Source organism: Thermobia domestica, chromosome 4 (assembly GCF_964235325.1).
Source record: "Thermobia domestica chromosome 4, izTheDome1.hap1.1, whole genome shotgun sequence".
NCBI classification, from domain to species: Eukaryota; Metazoa; Arthropoda; class Insecta; order Zygentoma; family Lepismatidae; genus Thermobia; species Thermobia domestica.
Genome location: NC_137457.1, coordinates 48,136,276 through 48,151,758, shown reverse-complemented (window position 1 = coordinate 48,151,758; position 15,483 = coordinate 48,136,276). Strand labels below are relative to the sequence as shown.

Sequence of the window (15,483 nt, the reverse complement as noted above, 5' to 3'; positions counted from 1 at the left end):
TAGCAACCCGAAACATGATTTCCAGGTAAAGCAAGTTCAAACAAATAATTTGATATCTACCCGTTTGTTATCTTTATATTTAGGAGATCGTTTGTTGAAATATTATTTCAATACTTCTTACTGGCAACCTTCGTTTGTCAAACTGATCGTTTCGAACTTGACTGGAGGACTTCTATTGAGAAGAGGCCTATTTTGAGAAAAAAGCCAGATTCAGTAGACTTTTTTATTAAAGTTTTTGACTGTTAAGTTTTAAGATGTTTTACGTTATGATTTTATGTAGTTTTTACCTTGTCGTAGGAAACACAAGAAGATATGTATTCAAGACGTACGTTCGTATCCTTCGTTTGCGGTAGTCACCGTAACTAAACATTTCTCTTGGAATCAATCCAAACTATTTGGGTTTCTTATTAACATTTCTTTCTGCTTCTTTAGCATCTTGATACTACCGATTCTTCGGGAAGGAATTTTAGGGTATATTAATAAGGGAAGATTACATTAATTTTCGAAGCTACATTCTAGGTAGACATGGCGTGGTGAACCATGAAATACTTGGACACCCATCATTCGGTAATTATTGGAAATTTTCCCCTTCTTTATGCACACATTGAGATTTCGTTGTAACCTGTGTATTCATATCCTATATTTTCGACATATGCTTCTGTGTATATTAGATATTAAAATTTAATTATTTTCTATTGTAGTACTATTATAATGTATTTTATGCTTGATGAATATTTCAACATTTGTGAATTTATGACATGTATTAATGCTATTGCATATTTTAACAGATTTCCACGAAGAATCTGAAGTATTTCCGTAAAAGTGATATTTTGATTTTGTGAAATATTCGTGTATTGATATTTTGTCTTATGTATTTTAAAACTAGGTTAATATGTATTGTAATATATTTCAAATATTTCTTTTATTGTATTTCAGTAATAGTAGCGTTTGTCTATTTAGTGAAACAAGAACGCATACAATTTTAAGAACTAATCACTCATACCATGCCAACGAAATTCTGTTAATTTTTGACGATGCCAAAATTTAAAATCAATCTAGGTGAAATAATTTTCTCGTTAATATTATCGTTGCTAACCATTTATTTGAATTTAAAGCTGAAAAGCTAAAAGATTTATTCGAGAGATATTATTAAAGTCTTTATATTATTTCAATGTTTCGACTTATGGCGTCCTATTTTCATCGATAATGAACATTTCAGGAATGTTTACATCTTGTGTCTTTATCTTGACATCCTAAGGAATTCCTTGTCCTTATGCTTCTATGCAATGAATTGCTAATAGGATTTTATTTTAGGCATACGTTAGTGTTGTCCCATTGGTCAGTTCAGATAGATTTCCACGCTTCTTATTGGCTGTTTGAACGGGCCAATGAGAGAGCAGATAGAGAGATGAATTGTGTATATATACTTGAGTAATTTTTTGTATCACTCAGTGTACGTCTGATGAGGATCTTGGCTAGAAGATCGAAACGTCACGTGTAAATGTGTTTTTATATTAAATAAGTGCAGTCTTGTTCAGCAGTGTGTTTATTTTTCTGATTTCATTCGCAAGACGTTGACTATGTTTGTGTGTCAGTTTGAAATGGGCCCGAAGCTGAAAAGGGCTGTTGAGAAGTGGAAGAACAGAAGAAGGAGAGAAATCAACATGGAGCAGCAAGTGGGTTTTTTGCAGAAGTGTATGGAGAAGAAAGTAATACCTAGGAGTTTGAGAATCCAAAGGAGTAACATAAAAGGACAGTCAGTGAGGTTAAGGACGCTTATAAGGAGAACAGAGATGGAGAACGTGAGGAGCCTGACAGCTGGTTTGAAGAAGAGACTAAACGTGAGGAAGGCTTTTACACAGAAATTAGAAGTAGAATGTGTAGATTTGGCATCTATTTTTGTAAGAGACTGGTTAGTGCAATATTTAAGAGAATGGGAAGTGTGTTTTAGTGGCAAAGTGGAAGAAAGACTTAGAAACAAATTAATAGCGTTGGGCATAAGCGAGGAGAAGACCAAAGAAAGGGTAGTGGTGATAGGGGAAGTGCAAGTGTCAGAAGAAGAGAAATCTTTTCTTTCATTGGGTGGTAAATTTAAAGTGAAAGACGGAACGAGCAGGGTTGATGACATAGTCTATTCTGTAGAAGAAGCGTTGAACGAAGTTAAAGAAGAAGAGGACAGAGATAGGTTAAGAAGGAAGGCAATGGTTTTGGTAAAGAAAGAAATCCATAGAAGATCTTCGAATTTGACAAAAGAAGAAAGAAGAGGATATGATAGCATTAGGAAAAGGAAGGACATAGTGGTAGAGAGAGCTGACAAAGGAGGGGCGACAGTGGTAATGAATAAAACGTGGTATGAGGACAAGGTGAAGGATTTGGTGGATGGACAATATGAATTAGTTGACAAGAAGAAAGAAGAAATTATAGAAGAATTAAAAGAAGAATGTAAAAGGAAGGGACTTAAGAAATGGATGAATGAAGATGGAAGAGTGCCCGTGTTAAAGGGTTTTCCAAAAATACACAAAAAGGAAGTAAAGCTTAGGCCAGTTATGGACTGTAGGAATAATTATTTGGAACCGCTAGAAAGTGAATTGAAACCAGTGTTAGCGTGGGTAAGAGACAGACAAAAGACTTTGGCAATTAAAGACTACAGAGAAGTAATAAACTACACCAGTAATACTGAAATTAATAATGATTGTATTTTGTTTAGTTTAGATGTTAAAGCCATGTTCCCTAGTCTAAAGAGAAGTGCTATACTTGATACGATTAAGAGAGTTATGGGGGGAGAATGTGTTAAAGGCTGGAAATGGGAAAAAGTTAGAAAAGCCCTCAACTTAATATGGGAGTTTGGTTTCTGTAAAGTTAAGAATGACATATATAAGATTAAGGATGGTTTAAGTATAGGATCTAAGATAAGTCCGGTATTGTCTGATATCATTATGAATGTGCGGGAGAAGGATGTGATAGAAAAGGGGAAAGAAAAGATTCGATTTTTATGTAGATACGTTGATGATTGTTTTGGGATATGGGAAGGATCAAAAGAAGAGTTGATAGAGTTCGTTGGCAGTATTGAAGATAAGGAGAAGGGAATAGAATTAGAACTAGAGACAGAGCAGGGAGGTGTATTATGTTATCTTGACATTTTAATGAGTAAGGAAGGGAAGAGCATTAAGACTCAATGGTATCAAAAAGAATGTAGTGCTGGTATTTATTGTAATAAGAGAAGTAATGTAGATAGAAGTACAAAAGTTAATTTCATAAGAAATATGTTAGAAAGAATTTCCAAAATTTGTAACAAAAATGTAGAAGAGAATGTGGAAATCTTTAAAAGACAGCTCTATGAGAATGGTTATAGTAAACGGGATATCGTTAAAGCATCTGTGGTCTCGGGGAAAGGTAAAAGTGGGGAGGACAATGAGGGGGTATGGAAAGGCATTATAGGGTTAGGAGAAGATACCGAGATTTTAAAGAAGATGTTAAGAAAGCAAGGGGTCAAAGTGTATAGAAAAGGTAGCAGAACGTTGTTGGCCATGGTCAAAAGCAAAGGGAAGAAAAAAGAAAAGAGAGATCAGAAAGGTGTCATTTATTGTATAAATTGTAAGGATTGCGATATGAAATATATTGGTGAGACTGGGAAATTATTGAAAGAAAGAATTAAACAACATAAAAGTGATGTAAAATATGGCAGAGAAACTAACGCAATCTTTAAACATGTAAAAGAAAAGGGACATGATGTTAACTGGGAAGAAGTTATTGTACTGGAACGGGAAAAAAGATTGTGGCCGAGAAAGTGGAAAGAGGCCTGGTGGATAGAAAAGGAAGGGGATGTAAACTTAATGAATTGGACCAAAGGTATCACCATTAATAAAGAATGGAGAAATATTATTGATAAATACAGAAATATGTATATGAATTAATGTATTCAATGGTTGTTTGCTCCTTGTTGTTTCTTTCTGGTAAAATGTTATGTTGTCCCATTGGTCAGTTCAGATAGATTTCCACGCTTCTTATTGGCTGTTTGAACGGGCCAATGAGAGAGCAGATAGAGAGATGAATTGTGTATATATACTTGAGTAATTTTTTGTATCACTCAGTGTACGTCTGATGAGGATCTTGGCTAGAAGATCGAAACGTCACGTGTAAATGTGTTTTTATATTAAATAAGTGCAGTCTTGTTCAGCAGTGTGTTTATTTTTCTAGTTTGGCCTAATCCTCGTTTTGCCTAAAATGGCGGACTATAAAAAAATTCGCGGAAGTAAGACTGGAGGTAAATTTTGGAAGATTATTCCCTACTATATGAAGAACTGAGAAATATTTTATTTCCCCAAAACTAATTTGTAGTACGAGCATTTGCTTTAGGGAAAATGCTTCGACATTTGTGTTATGGTTATTTTTCCTTTCCATTTTGAGAACATTAACATTCGATATACAATTCATTTAAACTTAACGCCTTCACACCATCTATAGTGGCTATATTTCAGATGAGAAAAAAAACAATTTATGCATTCTTTAATCCCCATTATTAATTTCGTTTAAAGGTGAGTGTTTTAGTTTGCAGTTTGTTTCCAAATATCTGATGTTGTCAAATGGTACTGCTAATAAGCATCTTAAAGGAAATATAGTTTGCATGTATTTTATATATATGTTTCGCACTAATATGGATGCAGAAGTTATATTATTGTATGTTTTGCTGGCTTTTCAAATTCCTTCATTCCAATTTCAATGTTTTTTTATAACTGTGAATACATTATAAGAGATACTAATTTGATTCTATATTATTTTAATTAATATAAAATTTGAAAATGTTTCGACCTAGATCTGACAAGAGATATCTAAATTAGCTCATAAAAATGGACAACTGTGATTGAAATGAGTGATTTGGACAAATCGCTCTACTGGTAAGTTGATCTTTGCATAATTCCAAAATCCAAATATCTCAATGTGTTACTAGGGGGTGCGGCGGCTAAGTGGTAGAGCGTTCATTTCCGGTGCTTGGGGTCCCTGGTTCGATCCCGTGGACTTTGTGGTGGACAAACACCGTGCTCGTGGGTTTTCTCGGGGTTCTCCCACTTCCTCCCACTTTCTTCATTCCACCACTTCACTCATCTCTCATCATCACCGTCTCCTTTAGCCTAACCGGCATAAGCGTGGGACGTAAAACTTAAAGATTTCAATGTGTTACTAACAAAGAAAAAATAAAAATACATTTGAATTCTAAGTAACCATTAGCAAATAGCTATTGAAAATCTGTTAAGGAAATAAAATTGTATAAACAAACAAATATATATAAGGATTCCTAGACATTCCCTTCAAATATCGTGGACAGGTATTCGCACAATCACAGATAAGGATTTGTTTACAAATTCCAGTTTTGGCCAATCAGAAGCAAGTATTTGTTTACATCTTTCAGGCGTGTCTATCGTGTATTCAAGTAACTGGTCTTTTATTTTCAATAAATAATCCTTATATTTACGTTTAAATCTTAATTACAGTTCTTATGATCTATGAAAAAGATTTGTTATATATTGTTATTGTATAAATTGTTATTTAAAATAATATTAAGTTTTAAAAGCAATAGTATCAATTACTGATGATACTATTATTTATTTTCTTATTTGGATGCATGTTTAAATAAATCCCAAGGTGAAGTCCGGGTAGGAAAATTTTTGTCCACGAGCATTCAGGTTGAAAATAACCTGAAACAAGAAGATGCTTTTTCGCCATTATCATTGAACTTTGTCCTGGAATACGCTATAAGGAAAATCAGATAGCAACCAGGACGTAGAATTGAACGGTATTCACCAGGTTATGGCATATGCTGAAGATGTAAATTTAATAGGAGATGACCGGAGAACTATATAAAGAAATGCAGAGATCTTATTAAACGCTAGCAGGGACATGGGTTTAGAAGTTAATGTAGAGAAAACTAAATACATGGAAGTGCGTAAATACATGGTATTTCATTCGATTCAAACATATCTGCTATTTGTGTAATTATTTAGTCATATGATGTTCCGTTATAGTTTTTTTTTTGTAGCAAATGAATTTCACATGATGCTGGAATGTTTCTCAGTATAGTATTTACTCAAATTTTAGAAATTCGAATGCAGGAAATGACTACAAACGTCTTCCACTATTTTCAACACTTGTATTTCTTATTGCATAATGTTCTGAAGTACATTAAGGTCAGATGGGCAAGAACACATCTGAAAGAAGCTCAAGATAAACAAGCATTCTTATACTCTAGCAGTTTTTTATACGTCTGAGCTTCATTTATAGTTTTGTCGTCCCAATACATTATAACTTGAATTTTCTCAAAGCACTTTTCTCAAAGCATCAACTAGTTTTTTTTATTTGCATTGGTGAAATTATAACTTTTGGATTCAAATTTCACTCGTTTGGCTTACTACTGGAACGTCCATAGCATAAGTCTCTGATTAAGATGGCTACGTCTCGGAGATGATGTAAAAATTGAACACATTCTAATCATACTAGTTAAGAATAATCCGGAGTTGAAGACACGCATGATACAGTCAAATTCAACTTTTGTGCATAATAGTGAATCTAACATCTTAATTGCATAGCAGTGATCTTTATGTCTCCCGGGCGGACTCTCTCTCTCTCTCATACAGATACACACACACACATTATATATACGGACATGGTAAATACATAAAGGAATTTTGCTAATCCTAACTGCTTAAAAATATTGACTGCGGGTTAATGTAATACCAATATTAATAAAAAATCTGAAATTAAAAAATTCACGTTCATATATATATATATATTGTGAATCTAACGATAAATGTGTATACCAGCCAGTCCAAAATCATTTTGTACTATATTGACCGAAAAATAGTCAGTGAATGGGATAGTAAGTAAATGACAGATTAAGTAACCGTCACCCTGATGTCAGTGACAAAACCTTCTCTCTAGATCCCAGAAATGGGAGAAATGTATTCGATATGTTCTTCGACGAAGAAAATATGTGTCAGTTACGATTAGTAACGTAATCTTATATGTTTGTATAAGAAATGAAATGAAGTGAAAAGCATGGACACCAGAAAGGATGATTCGGAAAAAGGTATAATATTATAGCTCGTATGAGAGTACAAGACAGAACTCGTATTTTTACTTTAAATATTTTTATATATGAGATAAAAACTCATTTCTAACCATTTCAATTTTTATCTTTCACACATCATATTGTATACTATACTTCCTCAAGGACTTGTATTTAAGAAAACTTTATTAAATATAATTTCTCTTCTTTTTAATCTGTCTGTTAATACATATATAAATATATGTACTTACATATCCTTGGATTGCTATTGTTCAACCTCGTGTATTTGTTGATATAATTATATGTATGTTTATTGCATGCCTATAAAATTCTGTTTGAAACTTTAATAGATGTAATAAATGTACTTAGATGATTTCTTTAAACTTTTTTCATCCATGCCGATACGCTGTTTTGTATATATGTCAGTGTGTGTGAATGAATGATCAATTTAGTTTTAAGTGGTACTATTTAATATTGGTTTACTATGGTATTGTTCATAATAAGTGTAGAATAGCATGTTGTATGTATTAGTATCTGAGGGAGGTCATGAAACATAACTAATTTTAAAATATTTTAAAACCTCTCTCGGAGAGAGGCCAAAATAACATAATGAGCCTAAATAGCTACACTCTTTTCAGAAATCTCAAAATTTTTATTTGTGGGAAATATATGCATTACTTTATTTTTTTCCGTGGCTGATATGTATTCGATCTCCATTATAAATATTTAGATATTGGATACAGGTCCTTTAACATTTCAAAATAATATACAAACCATTAAATTAAAACTTGTTGTCTCCTGGGCTGGGTTAGAACAACTCTCACTAGTGCAGTTGGCTGGACCCAGGTTGGAGTAGTATGAGGGAACAATTGTCTCTTCGGGATTTTTTCAGAATTTATCCTCAAGTAATAACCTTCGAACATTAATCACCTCTTAACAACTATTCAAGTTCACTTACCATATTTCTATAATTATCCAGTAATCCTTTACATGTGGTATCCTTTTCCTTTCTCCTTTTTTTCCTTTCCTCTGCTTCTTTTTCCTCACTCTCTTTTTCCTCTCTCTAATGAAATTAAACTTACGTGTCAGAGTGGTAGACGCTGAGATAAAGTGAATTATCCAAGCTGGAAAAAAATTCGAATGTGGTTGGGTGCAGAATCATGCGCATATAATAGGCCGAAAGGAAAAATGTACGAAGAAGTACTGAAGGAAACTAACGAACGATGAGAGATAATGAAGGTTGTAGAAAAAGAATGAACAGCTTGTCCATGAATTTCACTTCATTTCATTTCTTATACACACATGTAAGATTACGTTACTAATCGTAACTGACACATATTCGGTTCGTCGAAGTACCTATCGAATACATTTCTCCCATTTCCCCTGTCAACAGAGAAGGGAAGAAGACAACCTAGAATAATAAAACCAAGAATAGAAAATCTAAATGCAGTTACGAACAAAGTTCTTATCAAAGAAAAAAACAACTCTCCCACGAGAGAGAAAATTAATACATTTCAATTTGAGCACCAACATATGACTGAAGCGAGAAAATATATGTTACTGTACTGTCGTAAAAGATGAGATATTTGACTTTCTCCAAATATTGCTTTACCTTGACAAGACCTGCAAATTTTTTGGGAAGACAAGGGACATCTAAAATTGAAAGTAGTTAATTTCGAGATACTATTTGCATTACTGAAAGAACCAAATATACGAGAACTGAAGTATAACTTAAAATGTATTTTATCCATTATTTTAGTTAAAAATTGAATCATATTGAAGTTGTTTTTTCTAGGTAGACGAATAAATGTTTTACCTCTCAATGTATTCCATCAATATATATTCAATATATTCAACCTCGCAAGCCACCATCAAAGGTATCCCGTAATTAATTATACACCTAACTTTGAGAGCAAAACGACCTATATAGATAGGCTACAAATTATATACGATGTGAAATATCATGATTTACACAATTTCCCCCACGAAGTTCATTATGTAAAATAATCGGAATCACAAGATATGAGAAAATCTACAATATGATTTTCATATACCAAAATAGGCTTCAAGGGGTGAACCATGAATTGTAACCTAAAATGCAAAATGATATTCTAATTTGAGAGTACGAAGAAGTTTTTTGTTTCGTTCGTCAGTTATCTTTAATAGCTGCACGTTCACGGTTATCAATAGAACACAATCGCAAACCCTAGTGGCGTAGCTAAGATAGATTTATCAAAAAGAATAAGTGTACTTAAACAATTCTTACCTGACAAATCTTTTCGTCCTTGCCCTGAAATTATGAGAATTGTACGTTTAGTAAAAAATGGTCTTAAATGAAAATTTTCAAATAGATAATTTCTCTATATATTGATTACAACATAAGTACTGTAACAAGATGAGGTACGGGGTTCTTTCTAAAAAAGGATCATTGTATGCATATAATTGTATTATTAAGTATCGTGAAGGGAGTACCTATATTTTGGGCATATAATGATATTAAAGCACAATCTGATAAATCACCATCATATATGCAACACAGAACGTGGTAGCAGCATTTTCCAAACAATAAAATGTTATCATTATGAATTAAACATACTAGAATCCTGTAATAAATGTCACTGTTGAGACTATAAATGCCAAACTATGATACTATCACAATCACCCTTAACTGTATATTTCTTCAAGTGAGTCAAATAAATCAAAATGAAGAAGCATTGTCAAAGATTTTGGGCATACGCTGCTTTTATTACAGTAAGTTTTGCAAATGATATTAATGTATTGCAATCGATATATCAACTACAAAATGACTTTATGAATTCTTTATTTATTCTTTATTTTCTTCTTTACATTACAAATTTAGTTATAACATTAATGGCACTATGTCCGTACGCCGTACGTTGTTCGTATTTTAGCCCGCAGGAGGGGCCTTATGTTTTATGTTATGGCTGTGGAGGTTTTTCTGATGTTTTAGCCCCATATGCTATCTTAGTTATCTCGACCCATGAAAATATCTTTAACTAGTCTTTGAAAGGATGGACCTTTACCTTCTCGAAACTATAAAAAGGTTTACAAAAATGGTATTTTATGACTGAAACCATACAAGTATCATCTTATTGCCAAAAAAATGCAAATGTACTGTTAGTAATTATATCATAATATTTGGCGCATATAACACATATCATTCTCTTCTCACTACTATAAAAATTTCCTAATTAGAATTAGTATTTTGACTGTAACCTACTTGTGCCATACAGAACATGGTTTAAATTTTCCTTGACGATCCAGCAATTCCATTTCATAAGCAGCAAAAAGATTAGTTTCCAATTCCACGTGTTTGAACATATCTGCTCCAAACAAAGTAGAAAAACAATCTAACGGAGTACATGAAGGATCAAGAACAACGATAAACACTACAGTTACTTTGCAAACAGGAAAATACGGTTGGACATCACGATTGGACCACCTTCTGTCACTTTCTTTTACGTTGCTATTAGATGAACCTGCACATGGTTCATCCAGCAACAAGGATTAACATCACCCAACCCAGAACTAGTTTTGCTTTCTCCGCCACTCCATCCTAACAGAAAGTCTTGATCTTCATCTCCTTCTAAATCAATGTGACTTACGTCAACTGCTGATAGTTCACCAAGCACACCTACAATATTCTAAGCATCCACATAATCATGGATGTATGTGGAAGCCATTTTATCAAAGTACAAATGTCGAGCTCAATTAGAAAGAAGGAACACTGGATAGTACTAGTGGTGACATATATTGGCTGTATGGCTAATGAAAGACTTCTCTTCAAAGTAGTAGTGACGAATGTCGAGTACGTCCGTTATAATGCATTTAAAATGTAAAACATACGTTGTAGGGACAAAGATACTAAGTGTGAAATGTATACTGAACACATGTTATACCATGAGATAAAATCCACCTTCCAACGCAAATATAAAGATCGTGTTTCTTTATCTTAGAACATATTTAGAATCCATATTTTTCACGTAATGCTTGTATGCATAATAAGAGCAAGATATGATAACATACTTTTCGTAACACCGTATGTCACATGAACGTTTTCAATTATCTTTCCAGGATTGAATATGAATATGGTAGTATGATATTATACTAAACATTTTGAAAAGACTTGAATTATTTTATATTTGTTGGTAAATACAAAATATATTAGAAATTATGAGTATGTCTAAGAATATGCAAGTAGGATAAAGAAGAAAATTGTAACATTTAAATTTAATAATTAATTGTTTCACCAACTTGTTGCTGATATATATCAGAGAAATGCATAAGGCTGACAAAGCTTCTCACTTCAGTAGTATAAAATTGAATTGAGAGGTGAAATATTGGTTCGTCTACCTAGAAGAATTCAATTTTTAACAAATATAATGGATAAAATACATTTTGTTATACTTCACTTCTTGTCTATTTAATTCTTTCACTAACGCAAATAGCATCTTGAAGTTAAGTATTTTCAATTTTAGCTGTTCCTTTCTTGCGAACAAATTTGTACCTCTTGTCCAAATTCAGAAATATTTGGAGAAAGTCAAATATCTCATTTTTTACGACAGTACAGTTGAACTGCACCCCTTCTGCTGTGTGGAGCTGAAAGAGAGCAGACAATGGTGGTTCATTATAAATTTCAGTGTGGTTTCCAGAAGTATCGAAAGTCTGCAGCCCATCGAACCACTGAAATTCCATAGAAAATGAAGTTGGAATACACACAAAAAAAATATTAGGATGACATTTCGTAGTATTCATGAAGAAAATAGCTATCACCACGAGATGACACCAGCCCATAATCTGGTCGCCAGCAAGAGATCTTGCAAAGTATTGTATAACGCATCTGAGTCTTCTGTATCAGAATCCAAGTCCGTTGGAACAAAAGCTTCCACCCACGAATCAGATGAAACTATATAACCAATAAAAACAGAAAACAAAGAAGGTTGAATTTTTGAGGCCTACATGTTGTATAGCACTACGTACCCATGTATTCAATATACATTTGAAAAGAACAATCATCACAGACGGGTATTTTAATTCTTCTGTGCTTTAGGTTAAGTATATAGGTTAGATTAGGTTAGGATTTCCAGGTAAGTATATTAGTTAACTAGGTAGCTTAGGTTAAGTAACATTATGAGGTAACTTGATTCTATGACTAACGACCATGTGTGACAATTCAGTTTTGAACGAATCTCTAGTAATAATATATAGGCCATTTCATTAATATTTTTTAATTACTTATTTGCTTGCCTCTTTGGATTATATAAACATCTTTAATAACGCAATAACCACAATCCATTCAAATACTATAATTATATTTATCGTAATCATCAACAAGCTTTTTTTCATACGTAATCACATAATTAATATACATCCTCACCTATCACTTACAGGTCTTATATGAGCTACTCAGAACGACATTGAAGATGAAATCCAGAAAACCATACATGAATCATTCCTATCAAACTTCATTACAGAAACTAAAATTTGGAGGGTACATTAATGCGAAGCTATACAATAGACATCAGGAACATCGGGTTGGAAGGAAACATTATGAGGACCCTATGGGTCCAAGAACTTCTAAAATTGCAATCCGATTAATTTCATACGCATAGTTCGAGGATTTTCCTTAATCTCTTGTTTTTATATCACGTAAATTTTTTCTTTTCTTTATAATATCGTAAATATATGGTACAGACTAAAATCCAAGTTGTCTACTGCCTGTATAAAATTTGTATGATACATACATTGTAACAATATAGAACAACTTATTAAATGAATAAACAATTGGACATCGTAGCTAAGAATTTTCAGAACAGCAAAACTATAAAAACAGTAAATGAAATAACTATAAAGAAAATTTCGTAATCGATCACGAAGTGTAGCATTACCCAGTAAAATATTTTTCCTCACCTCAGTCATATGTTGGTGCGGAAATGGAAATTTTAAAACTTTTCTGCCTCGTGGGAGAGTTGTTTATACTTTGATAAGATCATTGTTCATAGCTGCATTTCGATATTTTTTTTTTGTTTTCATTATTCCAGTTTGTCTTCTGCCCTTGTCTCTCTGAACACGGTTGTGCAAACGGATTACCAAATAAGCTTCCTAAACATGCTGTTCCTTCGTTAGTACCACCTTCATGATTTCTCATCCTTCGTTAGTTTCTTTTAGTACTTCTTCGTACATATTTCCTTTCGGCCTATTATATGCGCATGATTCTGCACCCAAACAATATTTAATTTTTTTCCAGCTTGGATAATTCACTTTATATCAGTGTCTACCAGTCTGACACGTAAGCCCCTTCGTGCACACCATTGCCTTGATAAATCATTTCCGATAATCCAGCAACACATTTCGTGATGTCAGCGGCTCTTTCTTCCAATTGCATGCTCATTTAGCTTGCACTATTCTCTATCCTGTGTATTATTGAATACTTCCTTCCGAAAATACTTGACTTATTAAATAGGAGAACGTCTTAAAGTCTAAGATTCACCCTTTTCATAGCCCATCTCTGTATTGTTCCCATGCACATTGTCACTTAGGTTTTCTTCTTACTTATCTTCCTTTCCAGTGCTTTCCACTCCATTGTTCTAGTTTGCAAGTGTTTCCTGCAAGAAACTTTTCTGTTCTCAGATATCAGTGCTATGTCAACAATAAACCTAACTGTGCTGAAAACATGGCCATTTACTTTTACGCCTTTCTCGAACCTATCCATTTTATTCATAAATTATTCAATGGAAACGTTGGAAACAAGAGGCGAACATGCTCATCCTAGCTTTACTCCTTTATGTATTCCCGATTACATTTGATTTCTTCCTATAAGAGCTGCCTGTTTATTTTAAAGCTGTTATATAATTCTTCTGTCTCTGTAATCCAACTCGAGTTTCTTAAATGCTTCGAACATGATACTTCAATCTACGTTGTCAAAAGATTTCTCTATATTTACAAATGTACTGTTCAATGATGAACCGTAGGCTCGGTTTTGCTTCCCCTAATTCCGTTTTCCTCCTTAATCCAAACTGGTCGTCTGATAGCCGTTCTTCGACTTTCCTTCCACTCGTTTTGTGATAATTTTGCACAATTTTTCCGATGCACGGGATAGGAAATTTATATGAAAAGTCAAAATATATATGTTCATATTGACATTATTATCAAACATCCACACAATTGTATTGCATATTACATTAATATGCCAATAGTTCCATACTAAAGAGTGAAGACGAAAATTCACGGCGGAGTGTTATGTTGTGCTGTGGAAATCAATTGACTAACCAGTTTCGTTCATGTACTCATTTACTTTTAGTCGACTGTTATCTTCTGACAAGCATCAGCTATAACGAATTATTTGTGACTGCTTTATATACGAATCTCTTTGTGTTAAAAGGATGTATGTGTGACAAGCAAAATTTGTGGGAAATAATATAAAACTGGTTTCGTAGCAATTTATTTACTTTATGAAAAAAAATGGTAATTGATCATATATTAGCTTCATAGGATATAAGGGCAACATGTATATACTATTGAGAACGAAGTTAAACTATAAAATAGATTACACATAATTAATCTACCAGAACTTAAGTAACAAATAACATCTTGCCTACACATTTGAAATTAACTTCTACTTGAAATACAAAATATGTTTGCTTTTATCAATAATTATGACATGAACTAGAAAATTTAAACACTTAAGAAATTGAGTTAATATATATTTCTATCAAACTGTAATAATGCGATGTAGTGGCACAGTGGGTGTGAATTTAACATGTAAAGATGCAAAGTAAGTAATATGTCTAACGAGACAGGTACAGTTATTGAGCTTGCCATAACATGCCATTAAAAAGATTTCATCCCGCACCATTAGGACATTGTCAAACGAATAAATTGAAATACTATTATCTCCAACTAACTTTGTCATATGAATCTTGAAATAAATAGAATTAAAAACACATCTACGTATATATACACGAAATATATAGAGATATGAAAGTAAAAACATTTTAAAATTCAATGAAAATTGCAAACTTAAATTCTATAAATCAATATTATCTTTTCTTTTAATCCAATATTCATTGATGTTATGCATGAAAAAGCAGTATGAAATTTGTAGTATATCAACTTGTAATATCATCTTGATTTTTCAACACATATTGACACATATCAATTTTTTACTTGCTACTAAGGGTAGACCTATTTCGCTTATGGATAAACATTTTATGTTTAAACGAAAAAACTCATTGAAAATAATTATGTTAAATGAGGCTCATAACAAGAATCAGTTACTACATTAGCAAATATTAAACAATCTAAATTGTGGTAAATTTGTTTCCATCACCTAATAGGTGTTGTGTATTAAGCCTTCAAATATTTTTCCTGGGTCATATACAATACGCAGTGCACACAAAGCG

At 32.8% G+C, this 15,483-nt stretch overlaps 1 long non-coding RNA gene across 1 annotated transcript in view; it reads right to left on the bottom strand.

Annotated features, from left to right (window-relative positions):
• LOC145682749 (uncharacterized) overlaps positions 1 to 15,483 on the bottom strand; it is a 1,030,881-nt gene that overhangs the window by 110,223 nt on the left and 905,175 nt on the right. Inside the window, exon 8 of the long non-coding RNA XR_014130952.1 lies at positions 9,327 to 9,350. This is a non-coding gene — a long non-coding RNA (uncharacterized LOC145682749). The remainder of the gene's footprint in view (positions 1 to 9,326; positions 9,351 to 15,483) is intronic.